The 22,788-nt window shown below is 46.6% G+C and overlaps 1 protein-coding gene across 1 annotated transcript in view; it reads left to right on the top strand.

Moving 5' to 3' along the window:
- LOC135397626 (trissin receptor-like) overlaps positions 1-22,788 on the top strand; it is a 191,056-nt gene that overhangs the window by 5,063 nt on the left and 163,205 nt on the right. The window lies entirely within an intron of this gene.

The raw sequence follows: 22,788 nt of genomic DNA, 5'->3' as shown, positions 1-22,788 counted from the left end.
TTGTCCTGCGCGTTTTTGTTCGTGTTATTTCAGCTGTTCCGCTGTTGAACGATTTCTTTCCCCCCTCTGAGGAACACAAAGACGGGTATAATTTGCGTGAATGCAGAGTATCGACCGGAGTAACGCGTTACTTTTCTACTCGTTACTCAATTACATTTGGAGTCAAGTAATTGGTAACGGTAATCAATTACTTTTTCTGTACAAGTAACGGTAACTGTAATCAATTACTTTTTCTGTACAAGTAACGGTAACTGTAATCAATTACTTTTTCTGTACAAGTAACGGTAACTGTAATCAATTAGTTTTTTCGAGTAACGGGCACAAGTCTGTTTGAATCCGATGCCTGCACACCAGCTTTGAACGCATTTGACCAACTCGTGAGCTTCCGGAATAGTAAATTTGCTCTTTTATCAAGCTTACCAGTATAACTACCACTGAGGAGCATGCTAGTGTGATCGACACACACTACGAAACTGTTTCCGAACATGGGATCATAATGCTCTTAACCTAGAGATAAAAAATAATCGATACAATATGCTTCCAGTACTCCGCACACATACATGTACTCCTGAGCTAACAGGCTGTTAGGACGAATGACACTTCTCTACAGGAGTGGTTCTGAACTTATGTTGCTCGGGGGAACCCCTGATCGGGCCAGCACGACCTCAAGGAACCTGCTACTGCGACAGCTGTGTCGAAGTGGGGTGAGGCGAACTTGATATCACTCGGGTTGCACATTATTTGTTCTCTTTAAGTGATTATATAATAGCTCATTTATATATTTGTAATTATTTATTGCCTCTTTGAAAGATGCCGCTTGCCGGATTCACTCAAATTCGGTACTTCCAGTTTCACAATGCTTTACCGCAGGTATAACGCATTGTGGGTTGTCAGTGACAAACTATCCTGAAAATGACGTATTCGGGAGAGTAGCTCCGAAGTTTCTCCGAAGTAGCTTCGACTTGCCAAGTGCTTGTAAGGCTTTAGAAACACACACACAAAAAAAGTTGATCTTTGCCGGAAAAAAGAAAAAAAAAAAAAGAAGGAAGGAGGAAAAGGCCTCGTAACACAGAATGCGTTTAGTGTAAAGTACCAGGATAGCATGCTGATGCTGCTTTGAATGGGTGATGATGCTGCATGATGAAGCTTGCTTTGTCCTATGCAGGATGGCTGGAAGCTGCTGCGGCACCGCTTGATACTCGATGGGGGGGGGGGGGGGGGTGACGGGCGTCACTATAGGTCCTGTCAGTACCGTTATGTCCTGTACCGATATGTACGGTACCGATATATCCTGTCAGTACAGTCCCATTACTACGTGAAATCAAATGTTACTTGAACAAAAAAAAAAAAAAAAAGAAAAGAAAACAAAATTCGGCATTGGCGGAGTGGTAAAGCAATGGGCTCGCAAGCTGAAGGGCTTGGGATCGAATCCTAGCCGCTGACTAGTGACGGTCAAGCGTGTCGAAACCCGGCGTATAAATACATTCTGTGTTACTAAAAGCAAAAGCGAGGTGCAGAGAAATTGTCGGGTTGAGCTGCCATCCGACGAAGACGACAGCTGCTGGCTCTGCTGTTTGCAATGTGCGTGAGCAGCTTGTTTCTGCGATCTCAATACCAACGGTCCAGCACGGTCCGATACCAAGTTTCCCTCACGGGTGCTAAAGTGTACCATGTTCTTCCATGCTTGCGTGTGCAACAGGACGACGTCTGACCAGCCGAAAGGCAAGCACTAACTTCCCAGAAGTGCAACAAGTGTTGGAAGTGAACGTTTGTCCCCGTTTTTGTTTGTCAGTCGCTGTATTGTTGTACGCATCGATCGAAGGTCAGTACCAGCGCTACCGAAAGGATTATGTTGCTTGTATCCTGTTGGCGGAACCCCTGGGTTTGGGAAACACTGCCCTGCAGGAACGTCGTAATAGCGAAGTCTTCGCATTAAGATATTATGATGTATCGACTAAAAGGCTTTTTCATTAATCAGCAAGGATTCATGATGTAAGCAATTTGCCCCTGCAAGTCCTCTAGCGTTACTTGCTTACTTTTTTAAGGTGCCATTTCGCATTGCAACCAACTGAGTCATGTTTTTGCACACCAGTGTAGGTCGTCAATGAATCAATTCGGGGCTTTACGTCGCGAGACAACGTCGAGTTACGTCGCGAGATCACGTCACACGGCGTGTCTGAGCAACTTGTACCCTTACCACCAAGTGGCGACTGTCCTCGGCAGGGTTCGAACCCACGATCTTGGGATCAGCAAGCGGATACGCTAACGACTGGGCCACCGAGGGCGGTGCTGGAGGCCGTAATTACGTGAAAAAGTGTATGGCGCGCCGCTCAAATATCCACTTGGACACCAAGAGTGGAGTTCTGAAAGCCTATTCAGGGATACTACGTGAACAGGTTTATGATTTCAATACCACTTGGTAACTGATAGGGTTCTGCATTTTCGGGTTTTATTTTTGGACGGATTCGGCGTGTGCTTATTGATTTTCACGAAATTGGCGTTTTTCGATGTTTTTCCTGGCGTTTACACGTTTTATTCGACAGTTATCGGTGAATAGAAATCACAATGTAATTTCCGCACGACGCTCATTCAACGTTCTTCGCTGCGGTGTCGTGTTACGACTAACTAAAAAGTAAACGGACATTTTTCGCAACCATCGTATTTCTGCATGATTTGCTGATCTGCATCAACAACTTGCTGGGCATGTGCAGCAATTTATCTCTGTTATGTCCTAGAAGGTCCCTCTGTATTAGGTGCTTTTCGATTAAAACCGAATGACGGAAAATGTACCCGGCCTGTGTTTTGCGGCGTTTTTAGATTAAAACCGGAAACGCGGATTGATTGGATTGATTTGTAAACAGTAGTTCTAACAGGGTACTGATTTGAATTTATCATGAATTGTATTACAGTGGACATGTTGATGTCAAATACGGTGGTTTTGGTTTTATTATCAGTTATATCGGTTAGTTCCATGTAATTTGCTTCAATTTCCCCGTACGGCTAGCATATAAAACTTGACTACAACGTGGGAACGAAGAAGGGCACGGCACCCTTGAACCACCTTTGCTCATTTTTTATTTTTTTTTGTTCTAATAAATTCCCTTAGTCCCGTTTTACTTCTCGCTCTTTGTCTCTGTTGTTTTTTTTGTTTTCTGATTTTTTTCTGCTTTTTTTTTTTCTTTTTTGGTAGTTGCTGCTGCTACAGAGAAGAAGTTGATAGCAGGATAGCCGGCTGCGCACACCGCGTTTTACAGCACTCCGTTTACAGCTATAAAGTTTATAGAATTTGCGTAAACGTGTCTGGTGTTACAAGTGGAGTATTGAGCTACTTTTCAGGAAAAATCGTCTCTCTGTCCGCCTTCCTTGTCAGACCTGCGTGTGCGAAAATTACTCGGAACCGCGTTGCCGCGTTCTGACTTTTAATTTGTTTATTTCTCCTTTGCGGGAGGAAGATTAGTATAAATTCCTGTAAGGGCATATTGACAAATACTCTCGTTGATGAAAATGGCAGCCAGAGGTAGGCTCGGGGCTTGGTAGTTTCGCTAACTATGCCACAGAGGTTTCGTTAACTTTCGGTAACGATGCCACAACGCTACGTAGGTTTGTTGGATGCTCGCTCCGGTCATGCGAGCTTTTCTCAATGAATGGCGCCGCTAGCAGTGGATCCACGTGATCATTTCCTCTGTGAGGAATCTGAAGTGATGTGAATTTACCCGCGTCGTTTGAGATGATTCCGAAAGAAAAGTTTCAAGGAGCGAGCAAGCACCACTCTACATTGATCTGACTTACCGTAACACTATGTGACAGAAACGTATCCGCAATAACTGCGTGACACGAGGAGCTTGTGCAGAATCTATTATGCATAGCACACATAGAGAGAAAATGGTTATACACGTGCAGAAAATTTCCGAACCTTCGAGCTGGCACACGACATCCGTAGCGATATGGGTACGCAACTAGAGTAAGCACAACAGAGGGTAAGCACTAGAGGGTGCTCATGACCGCTGATAACGTCACCCTGACGTTGTCATAGATACCGGAAATAATAACAGCGCGCGTGAGTCAGAATCTTATCCGGTGATTGGATGCGGTACGCGTGGTACTTCAGCAGCCACATTACCAACTGCCGATATATATATATATAGCCGATATAATTTTTTTTTTTGTTGCTTCCTTCCTGCGTGAGAATAGTAAAGAGACAATCCACAAAGGCATCTTCCAAGGGCACATCGAGGGAACATTCCGGCAAGTGTAGAAAATTTCCGCATACCCATACCGGTACCGACATCTGTACCGATATTAGAGAGTTTTAGTGAGTCGTACGCTATCGCCTTTGTGTACGTAAGGGACAGCGTGGTCGTTGACGCGGTGGTTGTTTTGCGCGTGCGCCAGAAGCACCAACGCTGTCCTTTACGTACGCAAAGACAATAGCGTACGACACACAAATGGTGTCCTCGACTGGTCATCCCGATACTCAGACCGCATATCACTCCAGTTCCGATCCCGCAGAATTGTGGAGAAGCCGAAAGCGGCAGGTTCGAGCGGAGAAGCGGAGAGGGGATGTTAGCTCACGTGACTTCGGGTGCTTCCCTCGTATAGCCAAAACGACGACGGTACTCAACGCAGAACATGGCAGGCAGAAACACTACACAGCTGAAGCTGGCGGTATAACAGAAGCGGTATATTACCGAAATTGGAAATGGTAACGATAACGGAAACCGAAACGCGTACCATGGTTCTCCGTTACCGAAAACAGAAACGGAAACGAAAATTATCGCCCGGTGTTGAATTCGGGTAATGGCTATTCCCGTTGTGCAATGATAGTTCAGTGACTTTTCATTTTATTTTTGTAGTTTGATGACTCTATTCCCTATATATAATGCTCTAAATAGCAGAGTTCGAGGTAACTCGTTACTGTAACTAAGTTCCTTTTTTTTTGTAACTTGTAACTTAACTTTTGCGCCGTGGTAACTTTAAGAGGAACTCGTTTCATTTTCAGGTAACTTTGCCAAAGTAATTAGCTAAGTTCTAAGTTACTTAATTAGCTTTTTACTCACGTCCACATATTTTCTTGCTTTCTTTCTGGTTCTTTCATGGCATCTTATGCCATAAAACGTGATAATCAATCAATGACAGTATTCTATTCAGGAAGTAAGAACCGCTGCCATTGAAACGAAGCTGAACGATTGTGCGCCCACAGGGACTAGGATGCAAGGGGGAGAGGGGGGGGGGTAACGTTGGGTAGACGAGCGGTCTGCCTGCCTGGCTGGCGGCATGTTGCTCTAGGATGCAAAGCATTCGAATTGTTGGACATAAACGAAAACGATCTAAGCGTGTTGCGCTCCTCCGTAGGCAATTCAAGGTCTAACTCAACTGCTCACGCCCGCTGCACCTGTGTAAAGGGTGAACCGCATGGCACGAAAAACTGGCCGAAAACTGGCCGAACCGAAATCGGGACCGAACTTTTTTCTGTGCATCACCGCATGCTACCGAAATGCACCCCGAATTTCGGCCGAAGACTTCTGGCCTTGGGGTTGGGGAACATCGCCTTTGAACCATCCCGGTCAATGAGATAATCCCTGTATTCATAGGGGTAGAAGTCGCACACACGGCAACAGTCAACCCCATTGCTACGTCGTCGTTGCTATGGTTCTCCTTCCGGCTGGATAGCTATTGGATGCTTCTACTTTTTCGGTTGGCGTCACTTCCCATTTCGGAGGAGAAATCTGGCTTGGTCAGATCGGGCCGAATTCGGCACGGAATTCTGTTCTCCGAAAAAAGTTCGGTCCCGAATTTGGTTCGGAAAGAATTCGGACGCTTTTCAGGCCATGCGGTTCACGCTTAAGTGCTATTTTGTGTCTGAAGTAACTTGGAAGTACCTCGTACCTTTTTTTTTTAAGTAACTCCGTAACTGCGAGGTACATTTCAGACTGAAGAACTTCGTTATTAGCTTAGTAAGATTTTTCACATGGTAACTTAACTTGCAACGAGTTCTTTTTGACGGGTAACTTCTCTATCTGTGATAAGCACTCCACGAGAGCATGGAAACAAAGCGCCGTATTGGATCACGAGGGTGCATACCTCGCTTACCTACACGTCCCAGCCCTCATAACTCCATGACATCAACACATGAGACACAACATACAGACTCCAAGCACTCTACTCCACCATAGCACGAAGATGACAGCGTATGATCTTTATTTATCTATTTTTTTTTTACCTTTTTCATTTCACCGTGGCTATTGCAGTATTGTTTACTACTGAGAGCGTCCGCCTTTGAATGCGACAAAACAACAACTTTATTTTCGACCTTGGAGAGGGGGGAGTTTCATCGCCACAGGCGATACTCTATCGATTGGATGAAGGTTACGGCAATCTTGGGTTGCTGAACTCACAGTGACCGAAGACAGAAGACTTACTGAAGACATGTTCCTGCACCTCATTAAAAAATCTTACAAGATGGGCGCACCCCAACGACATAAAATTACTTGTGTAGTGTTTATGCGTGGACACCGAAGCAGCACGTGGGCGAAACAGGGTGCTGACAGAGCCGGAGGTGCTGTCTTGCCGCAGCTCTGTAACAGCCCTTCCAGTAACGGAAACGTGACGTAAACGAAACTGAAAGGCTGGTATCAGAAACGAGAAGCGAAAATATAGCAGTAACGAAAATGGAAACGGTTACGAAAAATACGTCCGTTATACCCTTCCCTGGACCAGTCGAAGATGAAACGTCGCTCCAGATGTGCTCTAGAGCGATCGGAAGCAACCAGTCGAAGACGTCATAAAACGCGCTATTGGTATAGGCAGCATCGGCACTAATAGACGATAGAACGTGCATTTAGTAACATTCTTTCCGGCAATTTCATATCTGGTGCACACAAGCTGAAATCGACTTTCGCTTGACGTTGCACGTGCCAACAGTTCGGAATAATCTCTCTCTCCCTTTCGATTCCTTTCTCCTCGAGGAGCTCTTAGGAGATTCATCATCGGAAAACTATTCCAAATACGCGGTAAATGACTTCAATTTTACAGGCCGAACGTTAATCAGGAATAAAAAAGGAGGAAAAGAAGAAGAAGAAAAGGAAAAGGGGGGTTCGGGAAGTAGTGAAGGATCCAATGCTCCCCTTGTGGAACTATTTTTCTATCCTGTTCATTGTCCTGATTCTTCAAGGAAAAGCCCATTTGAGGTTAGCGCACCGCCGTAAAGATAAACTGGAAGTTGAAGTCTCATTATGTGTGCGTATTGGCACACCTTGCGGTATCCCATAATGCCTTCTCATTCTCCTTTTACTTTTCTTTGCGAAATGCAGATTGCGCTATTTTCCGTCCAACTTCTGCCGCTCCATCCCGCAAGCGACGCGAGGTCACAATACCGTTCACGCAGCGCGTCCAGCGTCCAGCTCGCGTCACAGTTAACTTGAACACTGCCTCAGCCTGCGTCGAAGCGGGAAGGGAGCCACCCTGGCAGAGCCTAGCAGAGAACAACGCCTTCATAACGAAGGATCACCTCTGCCTCTAACTGTAAATATATGACCAAAAAACATCCACCGCCGTCATTTCTACTAAGCACCGCCAGGGTCCGCAGGCATTCAAGTTAACTCTGTTCCGAGCTGTACTACGAACTGCCACCGCATTTTCCCACTTTGTGCGGCTTTCTCGCGTGATTCGGTCGACGAACTGTAAATCTTCACAAATACGTTTCGTTTAGAATTCGCGGAACACGCTATCGCGAACAAGTTATCCGGGGAAACATAACATATCCCCTCCCCCAGAACTCCTCCTTCCATCCTCCTGAAATAAAGTTGTTGTTGTTGTTTGTTAGACACAGGTGTGTCTAACGACACATCTGTCTTGAACGGGCGTGTCGCAATAACAGATGCGCAATCCCCTCAAGAAATGCTTTCGATCTTTATTGTTGCTGTTTCGCTGAACCTTTCGCTTTTCAGCAAAGCCGAAAGGTAAATACTGGTCTAGTGTCAATTTGTAGATCTGCCCTGCTGCAGGATTGTTGTTCTATATAGGTGTGCCAACGAATAGTGAATTCGATTTAAAAGACCTTCGCGACCTGATCCTCTTTTCAAAGCAGGTGAAAAGAAACGAAGGATCGTATCGGAGATCGATTTGCTTCGTGATAGCACAGGGGGGGGGGGGGCATAAAATGGCTTTGACAATAAGCTTATACTAAGCTGATAGAATAATAAATGTACCACTGTGGTTGTCATGAAGACTCATACTCTATATACAGGGTAATTTCTTCGCATTACAGAATAAGCTAGCTATTTGCTTTTTTCTCTCTACCGAAGCATAAAGAAAGGAAAAGGAGGGAGGGGGGACTGTTAGGCATAAGACAGCCCTTCCGGAGTGCGCAACAATATTTCTCTTGGGCGAATATAGGTTCGGCAAAATGTAGGAAGCTATTGCTAGCAAAAGTGACCTGATGATGATGATAGGAGAGAGAGAGAAAAAAAAAAAGAGATGTAAGCCCGCTTACCGCGGGCCAAACTACTCCAGGTCTAGTAAACAGAGAGAGAGAAAAAAAAAAGTCTAAAAAGACGAGAGCTCTGCTATGCTCTTCACGAAGGTGATGAGTGAGCGCTGTGCACCCTCTGCGCTGCGCTGCGACCTCTTCTACACAAATATATAAATCATTTTGTGAGAGTATATAAACAAGGGGAAAGGTGAAAAGGATATGATACAAAAAGGGAAAGGGGGCGTAATGTGATTGATGCATTTACATCCTTTCTTCAATGTTTATTACTCCGCTGCGTAAATTAACGGATTAAGTAACAGACGCACGCATACCACCGTGCTCACAGTCCATGCGCGTCGAAATGATGACTGCAATATTCACGGACTCCCCTCTGAGACGCAATATTCCTTCGAGTAATTTACCGCCTGCGACTCAAGGTTCCGCTGACAGCAGGAAGATAGGAGGTGCTGGTACAATTGTGGAACTCCGGAGTAACGCTTACTAGTGTGCTGTGAATATGCTATAGGCGCTTCGCGCATAACCGGCAGCCTTGAAAGGTGCTCTGAATAGGGCTGACCGTCAATCAGTCAACGTGGAGAAGGTGCTGCTCGTCTAGCCAGGTCGACAAAGACGACCCACAGTTAGAGCCCCGGTGCCCTTTTTCAAAGTCATAGGTGCTGCTGTCGTCGTTCAACACTCAACATCTCAGCAAAGTGACTATCATCTTGGTGTAACACACCCATACCAAGTATTCTGGAGCAGCTGGCTGCACCGTCTGCATTGACGTGTCCATTTTTTTTCTCTCTCTCTCTCTCTCTCTTTCGTAGAGACTCAGACTTTGCTTGCGAGGTCCCACATTTTCGCTGTACAACGTTAAATTTGGTTCCGCTAATTGGCTGGCACGGTAGGACAAGCTTTTCATAGTTGTGAGAGTTTAAAGTATCGAAACATTGTTCTTTGTGTTCTGTTGCTTTTGCACCCCTGACACCAGGACATTAAGACCGCAGTTGGTGAAAAGTCAGCGAGTGCTAGTGGAGGGATTCGAACCCACACCTCTGTGATTGCCGGTCAGGTGTGCTACCAATTAGACTAGGCCGGCATCGCGCTCTGGTCAACACACTGAGGCCTCGTTTATGAAGACACGGACACGCATTCACTGTGTCCCATTCCCTCTTACATTTCCTTCCGTGCACGCTCAGATTAACACAGGAAGAAAGAAACCGAGGCATGCGGCTTGTCACCAGGACATGTCGTTCTCCTATACAGCATTTATGCGGGACGGCTTCAGCGATTGAGCATTAAGAGTTGATTACTGCTCAGAAAAACCCTAATGCAAAGTCTTGTTCGCTTGCTTCTAGTTCTTGCACTTGTTTACACGTCCGGGAGCGACGGAAAAACGGGGAATTTAGTCGGGTGATCGCACGTAAATTTTCTTTCCGAGGACTCTTGCCGCAGAGTTGTCAATGCAGGAAAGAAAGCAAGACCGGCACACTTATCAACTATATCAATGGCCTGCATGCGTCATGAAAACCATAACGACATCTGCCTAATCGATTTTCGTAAAGCCGTGCATATATAAAGTTCGCGGGGTCAATATGTCGAAGCCGTGCACTTTATATACAGGCACTGCATCAGACTTATGCTGGAAATGTGTCTTCGCACGAATACGCAACACATTGTTTTTGTGAACATGATGGAAGATGAGTATTCTGAGGCTGGAACATACAAACTGGCAAACACAACACGATCCCCAGCATGCCTAGCATGATGAAAGATTCAAATTACGGCAGTCGTCGAAAAAGCCTGACAGCGGTACGAATCGGACTCGATATCACGTGGTATAAAGTTGTATTGCCAACTGTGGGATGGTACAAACTAAAGCTGTTCAGAATATTTTACTAACATAATTATCTAATTACACAAGTAACTGCTCAGGTTACACTTTGCTTTTAACTATCACAATGACGAATGAAATGGAAGCTCTGAAAAAGGACCTTCCCGGAACAGCACCGCAAGCGGTAATGCCCCGACGACCTTGTTATCGGCAGCGCGTTCAAACTTCAAAGACAACGAACGAAACGAAAGGCCAAGAAAAGACCTCCCCGGAACAGCACCGCAAGCGGTACTGCTTTGTATTGCCAACTGTAGGATGGGACAAGCGTAAGCTTGCCCACATCACGGTTCAAAAATAGTACTGCCCTCGCCCTAAAAACGAAGAGCAGGCATGCACTACATTGTCTCCCTCCACGGCGATCATTAGAACGCCGATCTGAAGGGAGACGGCCGTTTCGAGCTTCTTGGCTCTCAGCCCCGACGACCTTCTTATCGGCCGCGCGTTCAAAGCTTGTCTTTTTAAAGCACGGCATCGTCGGCACTCTTCAACGCAATTAATAGCCCTCGATCTTCTTACAGAATTAATCGTCGTGCAGAATAAGCGGTGAGAGCGATATACGCAATAGTGTGAGCTGAACGAATTACTTGTCTTCCTCGAGGATAACACCTGTGACAAGAAACGTCGCCTTAGCACAGTTACCAACTGATACTGGGTCGCCAACCAGTAACTGCCCTGTTCACAGAGGAGTCGCGGTGCGCTATAGAGCTCGACGTGATGTTTGACCTTTCGGCTCAACCATTACCAGCTTGGAAGTGAGAGCTACATCGGTCCATGTACAGCGGATAGTTTCATTACGCTTCGTTTGGTGCGGTCTACAGAACGACAACGAAAAAAAAAAAAGGAATACGTGATAAAAACACTAATAAAGAACACTACAAGAATATAGGATGCGCGGTATCGGACGATGAAAAGTTTTTCCGTCCAGTGGTTGACCTTACGTTGATCTCCAGCTTGATCTTGATCATTACAGCGTCAAATGTTAAAGGGACTATGAAACGATTTTTTTCTTCGTTTCGTTCGAAAGAAGACATTTTTCTGAGTCTAGAACCGAAATTTTACTTTCGTCGCGCGAGCGAATTTCTCGGGAGCGAATTTAAACGGAGCGGCGAAGGGAGGACAGCTGGCGCCACGCCGTAGCGAGCTGCCGAGCGGAGACACAACGGGTAACTTGACGCGACCATGGCCGGCTCAGCAACACGTCATCGTGACGTGTTGCCGAGCGGAGGAATCCCGCCAGGAGCATGCGCCGTAGGATCCCGCGTATGCGTTCATCGGGAGTGGAAATCTCCATGATAGCAGCTTTCGCGCGATCGGCAGATTTCGGCAGTGGCGGCAGCCACAGCGCGAGCTCGCGCCATTGTGCAACACCGGTGACGTAACGGGGAGTCGAAGTGCGGTCCGTACAGTTACACCATCGGCAGGGAAATATGCGCGGGAGAGGAGGAACGCGGAAGAGACATTTCCAGCGTGCGCTCCTCGCAGAGTGGAGCGATTTCGTCCGGAAAAATTTGTGGCATATTAGTTTCTCTGCGGGAAGAACAGTTTCCATCGAAAAAAAGTATGGGGGTTCGGGAAATTTCATAGTCCCTTTAAGGGTAGATCCACCCGAGATCTGGTGGTCGGCGTCCGCAGAAAACGCGCGACACGTGACCCCCGCAGAGCGTAGTCTATAGGCGTTGCGCATCAAAGGATTATGCAAGCGAGCAGGTGTATAGATGTGACGCGGGCAACGTAGCCCTGAGTTTGGGGTGAAGACAAGGGGACCAACAAACAAACGGACAACACATAGGACCAGCAGTCTTGCCCTGTGTTGTACCGTTTGTTTGTTCGTCCTCTTGTCTTCACCCCAATCCCAGGGATACGTTGTCCGCGTAATGCAAGCATTGGAGACGCATCGTGTAACGGAAATTCGCGATACGCTGAACTGCCATTTCTCGCTCGCTTCTCGCTGTAGGTAAACGAAACATGGTACGCAGATTGGAAATACCGCGGGCTCTGGCCTCGTCGACCGCCATCGGCGTGCTACGCTTATTGTGAAGGTTACGTCGCTTTATGTAACGTCCACAAAATGTCGACCGTCAAGCGGTCCACAAACGCGATCTTAACGTCGAACTGTAGAACATTTATTCCTCTATCGCGTACCAAAAATTTCACGCGCCTACCTGAATTTGCATGGGAGCGTTCGAAATCTGGACGTGGGCGACATTTTACGGCGTCAGTTACGAAGGCACGACTGGCTTGGCCGATAAACGTCCTATAATAATGAACCATTTGAACCATTGTATTATAAGAACCATTAAACATTTACATCACACGCAGCTGACGCTGAAAATCGCGTTACAATTGCCTAGCCGTTCCTGCAATATTTTTTTTTATAGGCTTGAGTTCATAGCCGACCTCATGGATTTCACGGATTGCAGGAACCTTCCCAACCAAGGCTAGAAGGTATACCCTGCATGTAGAGCAAATCCTCGGAAAATTGAGCGTAAATCCCTGTTTACTTCAACAGCTATGACGGGGGGAGGGTATATTGCTGTATGGCTGTGTGTTTATTGAATACGACGGAGAAAGAGAGGGGAAAGGCAAACAAGGTCGTGGGTCCGTTGCGGATTTTGCCACAGTGAAGGGGGGGGGGATATATATTTATTGAATGAAAAAGGTCGGCATGCTATTCCATTAAAAAAACGAATAATAAATAGAAAGAAAAGGAGGCAAAAAGGTGAGACTCCATAAAAAAGGAAGAAAAACAAAAACGCAAAGAAAAGAAAGAAGGGAAAAAGAAAAATAAAGCAACGAAGAAAGAGAAAAAAGCAAAAAAAAAAAGAAGAAAGAAAAAGAAGGTGAGACTCCTGGAGCGCGCAGCTCAGAGCTTAGAGGCGAGGCCAGTGCACTTCAGAAAGTGCAGTAAAGCAGTTGTGACGGCCCACTGTTGGTGCTGAGGAACAGGGCCAAGAAGCGCGGCCAGCGTCAGTTGGTTGTGCCCGAAACGTTCGAGGCAGCGGAAAAGGGTAGCGCTATGGTTGGTGTACTTGTTGCAGGTCAGCAGGAGGTGCAACGTGTCCGCAACCACTTCGCAAACGTCGCAGAGGGCCGAGATCTGCCTCCCCATCATGCGCTGGGCCGGTGGCGTGTATGCCAAGTTGAGGCGCAGTTGGTGGAGGAGTGTCTCTTGTGACCGTTGGAGACGTCGTGGTGGGGAGCACTCCACCGTCGGGTCGATGGAGCGAAGGAAGTCGTTGACGTTGACGGGCGGATTCTCGAATGAAGCACCGCGCCTCTTGGGCGGCCCAGCTGCGGATTTGGATGCGGCAAGCCGCAGGGGTGAGCGGTATGCGCGCCGCGGCGTCGGGTTGTTCGTGTGCCCGCCTGGCCGCAGGATCTGCTCGATCGTTCCCGCCGAGGCCAATGTGGCTGGGTATCCACTGGAGACATATATTGTGCCCGGAAGCAAGGGCGGTGTTGGCTAGGGACGTTGTCATTGTGTGTTGGTCGTCGGTTGTTTTGGTGCAGTGTGAGTCGAGTGTCTCCAGTGCCGCCTTGCTGTCCGACAGGGTCGTCCAGATTCCTGGGGGCGATGTTGTGATGTGCCTGAGGGCCGCGTGGATTGCGAAGAGCTCGGCTTCGGTGGAGGAGGTGGTATGGGAGAGCCAATGAGAACTTGTTCGGTGTTACCTTGCGCGACGTAGATGGCTGCAGTGGCCCCATCGAGTGTTACGGATCCGTCTGTATAGATGGCTTGACGCTGTTGATGCTGCGCCGATAGGTATCCGAGGACGAGCTGGTGCGCAACGGCTAACGGCGTCTCCCTCTTTCGTCCTAGGCCAGGGACGCTCGTCAATACCTGGGGCTTGGCGAGGGCCCATAAAGGAGGGGCGTAGGATACACCCGATGAGCGATCCGGGAGGATAGTCTTAAAGGAGCATTAAAGTGGTATCTAACATGGCCAAAATCTGCTGTCATCTTGTAAAGCAGTATGTGAAAAGCATTCCCACAAAATATTTCTGTCCAAGGTTATTTCACCACGGTGCAATTAATTTGGAAAATCGCTGCCGCGGTGACAGGCCGGAGCGCTCCAACTGCAGACCACACCCACTCTACTGTGACGTAGGTGGTAGAGAGCCCCTCATTCGCTCGTAGGAAAAACCGTCTGCTACGAACATTGCGAGCTGTTTCTTGTTGACTTCTATTCTTTATATGGTTTATATCACGTTTTCTAAAAAAAAAAACAAAGCATATATGCAGCCTGAGAAAATAAGATTACGATCACAAGAGTAATATATCCGTGGCTTCTGTGCAATCTCAGAATTCGCAGTAGCAGAAAACAAGCGATGGCGGCGGTATTGTGGCGCCACCTGTTAGCCACTGAACCAACTGCGCGGTGAAAACGCGCAGTTGGAAAGCAGGTCAACATTATCATGTTTGCAAGCGAATTTCTGCGCTTAAACGTAGGAAAATTTGTGCACATGACTATGTCTACGAAACAATAGCCGATTTTGTCTTCCTATGTTATGGATAACGTTCCACTCACAAAGGTTTCCAAACATAAATATCTGGGCATCATCCTCTCGTCAAACCTTAGTTGAACAGCGCGTTGATCATATTGTTGCCAAAGCGTCACGCAAGCTCTGGTTCCTGAAAAGAAAAATGTGTCATTCTACTTCTGCGACTAATAACTGACAGCATACAAAACTTTAATTCGTCCACTTCTAGAATATGCCGATATTTTGTGGAAAACATTTACTCAAGCCCTAAAGCCTGCAGGACCTTATACTGCACTCCGTGTGGGTTACTATGATTTGACGAGTTACCTCGACGGGCACGTCAATCTAGCAACGCAGGGGTTTAGAGTACGTTTAGTATGCATGTGTCGTTCCAGAAGTGTCGTAAGTAGGGTTCTCGGAGTTTATTCTCGGCGTTTATTCTCGGAGTTCTACCATATTCGTAGGGTGCGTTTCGTAGTTTGTTACATTTCCGGAGTGTTTCGTCCTGCATTTTTTTTAGAACTGAGTTAATAACTAAAAATTCGGCGAAAAAGCGGGAAGCCGTGAAACGACGTACAGATCCCGACAAAAGTTTACGGAACACCAGAGCGTCGTATTTCTTGATCTCAGCGACACCCTAGCGGCGAACGGGAGTGGACACACCTACTGAGAGGTGCGACGAGTACCCGGTCACCTGTTTGTAAGTCTATCTGCTCCTGTTTGCCGCAACTGTGTCGCTCAGATGACTATATGCAGCATTCCAGTGTTCCGTAAACTTTTGTCGGGACCTGTACTCACAAAAAGTGTTGAAAAAAAAAGGGGGGGGGGAGTGGCTTGAAAAGAAAAATACTTATACTGCTGTTCTGCAGAAGTTGCAGACAACAACATCTGTACCACGATCACCATGCAACGTGATCATCTCGAAATCGGGATGTTCCTAGCACACGGCCGCTTTCGCTTACGTCCCATCTGCGCTGCAACAACCCATGCCACTAACTCTAGCCACTAACTCTAGCTACCCCACCAAGAAGACAGTTCGTATACCATCCGTGCTCCCTTGTCAATTTTGAGGAGGAGAGGTAGCACGATTCAGAAGGAAAGGAAAACTGTTGACTGTGAGTGTTTTCTATGTATAGGCCAGGGAAAAGGCCGAAATGATATCGGAACATCCTCATGCTCAAGTAGTGTCCGCGATGCGAGCCAATCTCGACACAAAAGGGAACAAACCATCGTCAACCAGCCAATCAGTGCGTGGCTTTTCTTACGAAATTTTCAGTTACTGGTCTGGAACAACAACAACAACAGCAATAAAGGAAGGAGACGAGATGATGGCATGGGATGTTTCCCCGTGGTGGCCACAAGACCCTACCCCACTAATGTGAAAGGATGAATTGTAGTGAACGCGAAGCGACGACAGGTCGGAGCTCTGTTTAGAGCTCTTCGAGGAGTCCAGCGGCTTGCATGAAGGCAAAAAGGGAGCGAAGAGCGCGGCACTCATGCGCAGGGAGCTCCATGGGCTAAGTACTCTGGACAAGCTGAATGGTCTATGGTCATGGAGCTCAAGTTGACGTCGAAACACACGGCGTTCACACGTGTACCGGTCACAGTCCTCGATGATATGGAGGACCGTAGCCGGGGTGTGGCAAGCTGGGCACAGCGCCCTGTTACTGTAACCCAGCTTAGCCCGGAGCACAGGGGTGAAGGCGACGCTGAGTCGTAGACGACGCAGAAGTGACGTAAAGCTGCGAGGGAAGCCACCTGGCATCTTAAATGATAATGACGGGTCCACTGCATGGAGGAGTGACCATTGAGTGATGTCATGGAGCCATTGCTGGCGTGCCAAGGGTGGAACCCAGACGATTTCTTCGGATAAATCCTAATTATTATACGCGTACATTATGGAGATACCGTAGGCATAAGTGATCGAGGATACCCAGCGCTGATGTGCAGGACTGCACCAATGTCCAAGAATCTTGGATATACTGAACGGTCCAATGTCGATGATTTCTAGTTGATACATAAGGGTGTGATGTGCCCTCGTGTATCGTCGGCAGGTCATGAGAACGTGCTCAATTTTAGCCAGGAAAATGCAGGTAGGGGACAACATTGTATTGCTGAGGCTCAAGTTACGCCAAAACAAAAGGCTACAGGCGACGTTCCGCCGCTGCCGACGCACGAGGAATGCACGAGGACGCATTTCACAATGACGAGAAAGTCCACTTAGCATGTTGAAGGGCAGGGAGGGTTCCACTGCCTGCAGGTATTTACCAATGCTACATGGAAAATATGGTGTTATAATCAAGGTATATACCAGGTTAATACCAAGTATATCAAGCTGTACCATCTGAGTATCTCGAGTTCACCGGCGATGCAATCTGACGAAACATCCGTCGACCTTTGGCCATTCGAAGAAGTACGGACTGAAAAATGTCTCCGACTCCTTAAGAAGAAAAAGAGACCGTCACGCGCAAATGCTAAAGCTGTCCAGTGGTCGTCCAAAGCACCATGGGTGCCCAAACAACACCGAATGTCCTCTGGATGTACGAATAATGTCCTAACGGATTCGTACGTCCGATGGATATCTGAGGGATATCCATCGGACGTACCAATTCGTTAGAAAATTAGTCGTACATCCAGAGGATATCCGGTGTTGTTGGGGCCCATAAATCGGTTATGAAACGCATTAAGCGGGCAATGCACTGCACAGTACCCGTACCAGTGGTAGCAAATGTTTTGCGTAACCCACAGACAATCATGAGCGTTAGAACGCTTCTCTCAAGATCTACAGCGTTAGTCCCCTGACAAGAAAATGTACTGCAGAGCAAGAAGTACAACAAGTAGACTGTACGACTCGGCGTCTAGAGTGGCCTTTTCTCCTTACAGTGCTTTTTTGCGGCTAAGTTATGTCAGCCATATATCATTACTGTTGACAAACGTTCCCCCGGCGTTCTGAACACCCACGTTTCTCGGACAACGGAAATGCTCCGTGGGAGAGATGTATATGTCCTTGGCATGTGCCAACCGTTGTCCCTAAAAGGGAAAAATGCTATATATATATATATATATATATATATATATAAAAAGAAAAAGTTATGACTACTGTGTCCCTCGGATGATGAATGGCCGCAAGTGAAAGCTCTTTAGCAATCCGAGAGATCCCGCATTTGAAATTCTTTCAGATGTCCTTTGTGCTGTGTCGTTGTTGTCATAATCTTGATTCTTCCTTTCTTCTGTTCGCAGTATATCTAATAAACAATTCAAGACAATATCCTTCCTTTCCAACAACTTCATTTCTTCGTAAGTTTTGGGGGGTAACTTTGGAACCGTCGTCATCTTTGGAATGACAGGAAAAATGTATTTGTTCAAGTAAGTTACTTGTTTGGGGGAGGGCGGGAGGAAGCGTTCCGAGGCGAACTCATCTTGGTTGTTGTCGCAAGATGGTGATGATGACGACGACGATGGTAGGAGAAAAAATAGAGATGTGAGCCCGTTCACCGCGGGACAAGCTACTGCAGGTCTAGTAAAAAAGAAGAAGAGAACAAAACGTTTAAAATGCCGTTGCACGAGTTTACTTTTTACGTTTAGCTTTTACTTTGCTCCAATTGAGCGAAACTAAAATTTCGGACCTGAGTTCGATGTCCCAGCATGCGTAGCGTCAACTCTCCACTTGAAAGCCACCTGTTGAGGCGGAGGTTTTGAAATTTGTTTTCATATTTGTGTGTGCGTTCATTGTTTTCTTATATCTCTTTGATCTGGCACGAAGCACAAGTGGCTTGTGGCAGCCATTTCGGTTGTGAAGATCGAAGCCGTTCATGCTTGAGCTATGTTTTGTGCTTGCGCTTGTAACTTAAAGGAAGACCGTGAGTTATTAAAAAAAAAGAGAAAAATCCAAAGAACACCGAAATTATTTCATTGCGCATATGGCCAGCTCAGGAAATTTGGTCTACAACAACAACAACAACAACATAGATGAATGGATGATGATGATGATGTGGGATGTTTCTCTGCGTTGAGTGCAGGACCCTACCCCATTCCAAAAAGGTTCACATGAAAGGATGACAAGGGAAGGAAATCCCTACAGTTCGTGAATGAGGCCGGTGGCCCTCAGAAAGGAAAGAAAAGCGCCAAGTGCACGGCACTGATGTCCAGGGTTACTCCATGGGCCGAGAACTTTGCAGATGTTGAATGGCCTCTGATCCAGTATTTCAAGTTGACATTTAAAGGCTCGTCGCTCGCGTATGTACTGGCTGCAGTCTTCTAGAATGTGTCGGATTGTTGCCGGGAAACCACAAGTTCTACACAGCGCCGTGTTGCTGTGGCCCAGCCTATACCGGAGTGCAGAGGTGAATGCAACGCTAAGTCAGCAATTTGGTCTAGCAACCGGTGACTGCCGGCAAAAATTGTTGCATAACTCAGCGAACCTGCACGTTCTCGGAAAATTGGCGACGCAAAACACTTACGCTGCATTGGTGGTAAGTCTGCGTTCCATCACTTTTGGATTTAGTTCACGTAGTCCACATTACTCACGTACGGTTCGCTCTTTTCGCGCGGAATTAAGCGCTACCATGACATAAAGCAATAACCTGTGGTGGCCCATAGGAATTCTTCGCGTTCTTCTTCCATACCAATACTTATTGCAGCAGAGCTATAAGGCGTTAATACACGTTCTATGATTTGAAGCTCCATGAGGACGGAACTCGGAATTCAATAATGCCGTAAGGATGACGTCATCTTTTGTTCGGGCATCATGACGCTAAGCTATATATTAGGTATACTAGGTGATGCCTGTAAAAGGCGACGTCTGCATGTTCAGAATAATAAACCATGTTCGTAGTCGACAGAGGCAGGAGCAATGAAGTCGATGACGCCGAAGAGCGAGTCATTTTGGCAGATACTACAATGCGACCATTGGGTTGTGCAGACCATCAACAGAGGGCGTATGTGTCTGCAGCAAGTCCTAAGCGCTTGAAGGTCTTGGAGATGATTGCGGCAGTTGCTATGGGCGCATGTGTGAATGAACACGGCCACGCTATTGGAAAGCACAGTTGATGTTGATGATGATGAAGAAGAATACTAGGGAGAGGTTGAATTCGTCACACGACAAATTCAACCTCTCCCTAGTATTTTCCTTCAACATCAACACACACACAGTGAAACTATGATTCTGCTGCGTTCAGCATTGCGGTCGCTCGAGTCTACATCCTCTCTCTCTCTCTCTCTCTCTCTCTCGAATGGTCGCTTCTTTTGGCGGCAAGTAATGAACGGATATATGTCCCAGCAATGCATTACTCGAGCACCACGCTGCCATGTTACAGGTGGTGTCCGATGTCCACCGCATTGCGTTGGAGTTTAATTCTCTGGTGTTATCTTGCTGCTCGTCTTGCCACTGTCACCACGAGTGACAGAAGAGATACCCGTTGCTTTGATTTCGGTAATATCGCAGAAGGCTCGCACATTGCCGAAATAGCGGCAGAGATATTGCTATAGAAAATGTAATTTCGTCATCCGTCGCGAGTCATCCGCCACAACAACGACGGATTGATTTTGATGATGATGATTGGGGTGTTTCATCGCCGCAGGTGATGTTCTGCTTCATTGCGCGCTGTCGTTTGATGAAATGTTAGGATCACCTTCACAGCGACAACGCACAGCGGGCAAGTAGACTGTAAATAGAATAGACTGTGAGCGAAAATATTGGAACTAGAATGGAGTTGAACGGTTGTGTTGGAATGCGTGGAAAGAAGGGAAATAAAGTCTGCCTGATGTTAGAACCTGCTGATATCTCGAAAAGGAGTTTTTCTTTCTTTCTTTCTTTTTTTTTTTTTTGACGCAGCTTTAGAGGGTGTTGCGGTGCCTCTAGGCATATACTCTGTGTTGTTATACCTGATAGTGGTCTCTCACCTTGAAGTTGCAAGGACATGACTAGAAGGCAATCTCTTTACAGGTGCTACGTGCGCCAATCTTTTATCGCGCTCATTTCATTGTATAAACGTAACATAATGAAACGTTAATCACTCGCAAAAAAGGAATCAACCAAATATTCTGAAAAATAATCTTTGGGCATTACATATTGCCAAAATGCCGCAATATGTAATAAATGTTCGGTAGCCTTCTGGCCATCGTTGACTTTGCAGTTTTTGGTCATGTTACAGTGGCTAGAAGGAGAAGTGTGCCGGGCGCCATGTACACGCCATGCGATAGGGAAGCGCAAACCGCAATGACAAATTCTGGCGTCGCAGAGGGCGCTGCAACCACTAGGCGAGTCTGGTCGCGGGAAGCAGACGCTTACTTGTCAACTCAACGTGTGACGTTTCGAGCATTTGTTTGTTCAATAGACGATTTCAGAAATTGCATGGATGGCCCACCAGAGAGCGCCGTGTTGCGAAAGCCCCACTGCACCTTGGGATTTAGTTTTCATGAGTCAGAGAGAAGAACAAGAGCGCAAACGGTTTCGGTTTTCTCTCTCCTTCACCTCCCGCACCTTCAAGCAACAGGCAGACGAGCACGAATGCAAACCATTTCCCACAACGCATTGCACGATGCGCGTGACTTGGGCGACGGAGGGCCCCCGTGCGGAGCACAAGGGCAATATCTGAAATCGCCTATTTGTGTCTCTTTGGGCGCTTTTGTGTGTTACTTAAAGCGAAGTCTGGGTATCCAGTCTTCACGACATGGTCCATGTCACCGTGAGGACGAATATGAGGTCCTACCGTTCCGACCACCGAAAGAAACTATCCGCAGAGAAGAGTAGACGCGTAACGTAAAGCGCGGAGAAAGGACTAACAATTGATTGCGTTGTGTGTGAACGGTAATTCGAGGAAGGGTATACCATGAGGATTCTTCGACACATCATTGGCGACGAAAACGTCGAAATTCTGAGGGACAGGTCGCTGCTAACGGACGATGCCGTTCCAACCCTGTTCCGGACGCGCCGAAGTAAGTGCACCCATCAAAATAAACCTGGGTTCTGGTGCACAGTTGCACAACTTCAACCCGTTGTGCATCAACAGTGATGGAAACGATTTTGCAAAAAAAAAAAAAAAAAAAACGAACGGCACACGAAAGAATGGGCAATGACATGACGCATCAGAAAAAAATCAAATGGAATTCTGTGTTCAAAATTCCCTTTTTGCTACATACAGATTTAGTCTGAACTGGTTACAAAACGGAAAAATTGCCGTATAAAAGCTGTACGCACTGTGCTTTATACAGAATTTGATAAGGGCTGGTTAGAAAGTGGTTAAGAATTCCTGTTAAGAAAATGTATACAGTGCGCATAATAAACCCTGTACGCACCTTTATTCAGCTTTCTGTCTGCTAGATTGGGAACGAATAGGCTGGATAGGCCATGGTTATAAGAGCTATATATAAACTAAGAGATCATTTTCATAAGCCGCACAGATCCAAGAAAGTGAGTTCACCAGCTATATCCTGGCCATGGACTGGCCAAGCTCATTTCAGTGCTGGAAGCAGCATTTACGTTATATTTTTCCACTCAGAAGCTCTACGGCCGCAGTATCTTTGACTTTATGCAAGTCCTTGACCAATCTAAAGCTTGAACTAATTGGCTGTGACGTGCACTGCAATGAACTGATTAGACGTGTTCTTCAGATCTTTTTAGTCACACCACTGCATTCTCTTACAAAGTCTCTTTTTTTCTTTCTCTCTCAGATTTTCTTGAATAAGGAGAATGTGTCAAAAAGAGAGCGACGGAAGCATTTGAAAATACGATTGAACGGAAATCAAGGAGATGTTCCCGTTCAATCGTACATGTATACACCAGCTCGCTTGTCCCCTCACTTATGTTCAACGAAAATACTCTATTTTTGCTTGAAAATATGCCATTTGAAAATATTCGCTATGACGTCTCGTTAAAATATAAATGTGTTCAGTACTGTACCATCATGGCTCTATTTTTTTTTCTTTCTTTGTTTAAAAATTGC

Source organism: Ornithodoros turicata, chromosome 6 (assembly GCF_037126465.1).
Source record: "Ornithodoros turicata isolate Travis chromosome 6, ASM3712646v1, whole genome shotgun sequence".
Taxonomy (NCBI): domain Eukaryota; kingdom Metazoa; phylum Arthropoda; class Arachnida; order Ixodida; family Argasidae; genus Ornithodoros; species Ornithodoros turicata.
Note: the sequence above shows the minus strand (reverse complement) of the source record. Positions and strands in the feature narration are given on the sequence as shown.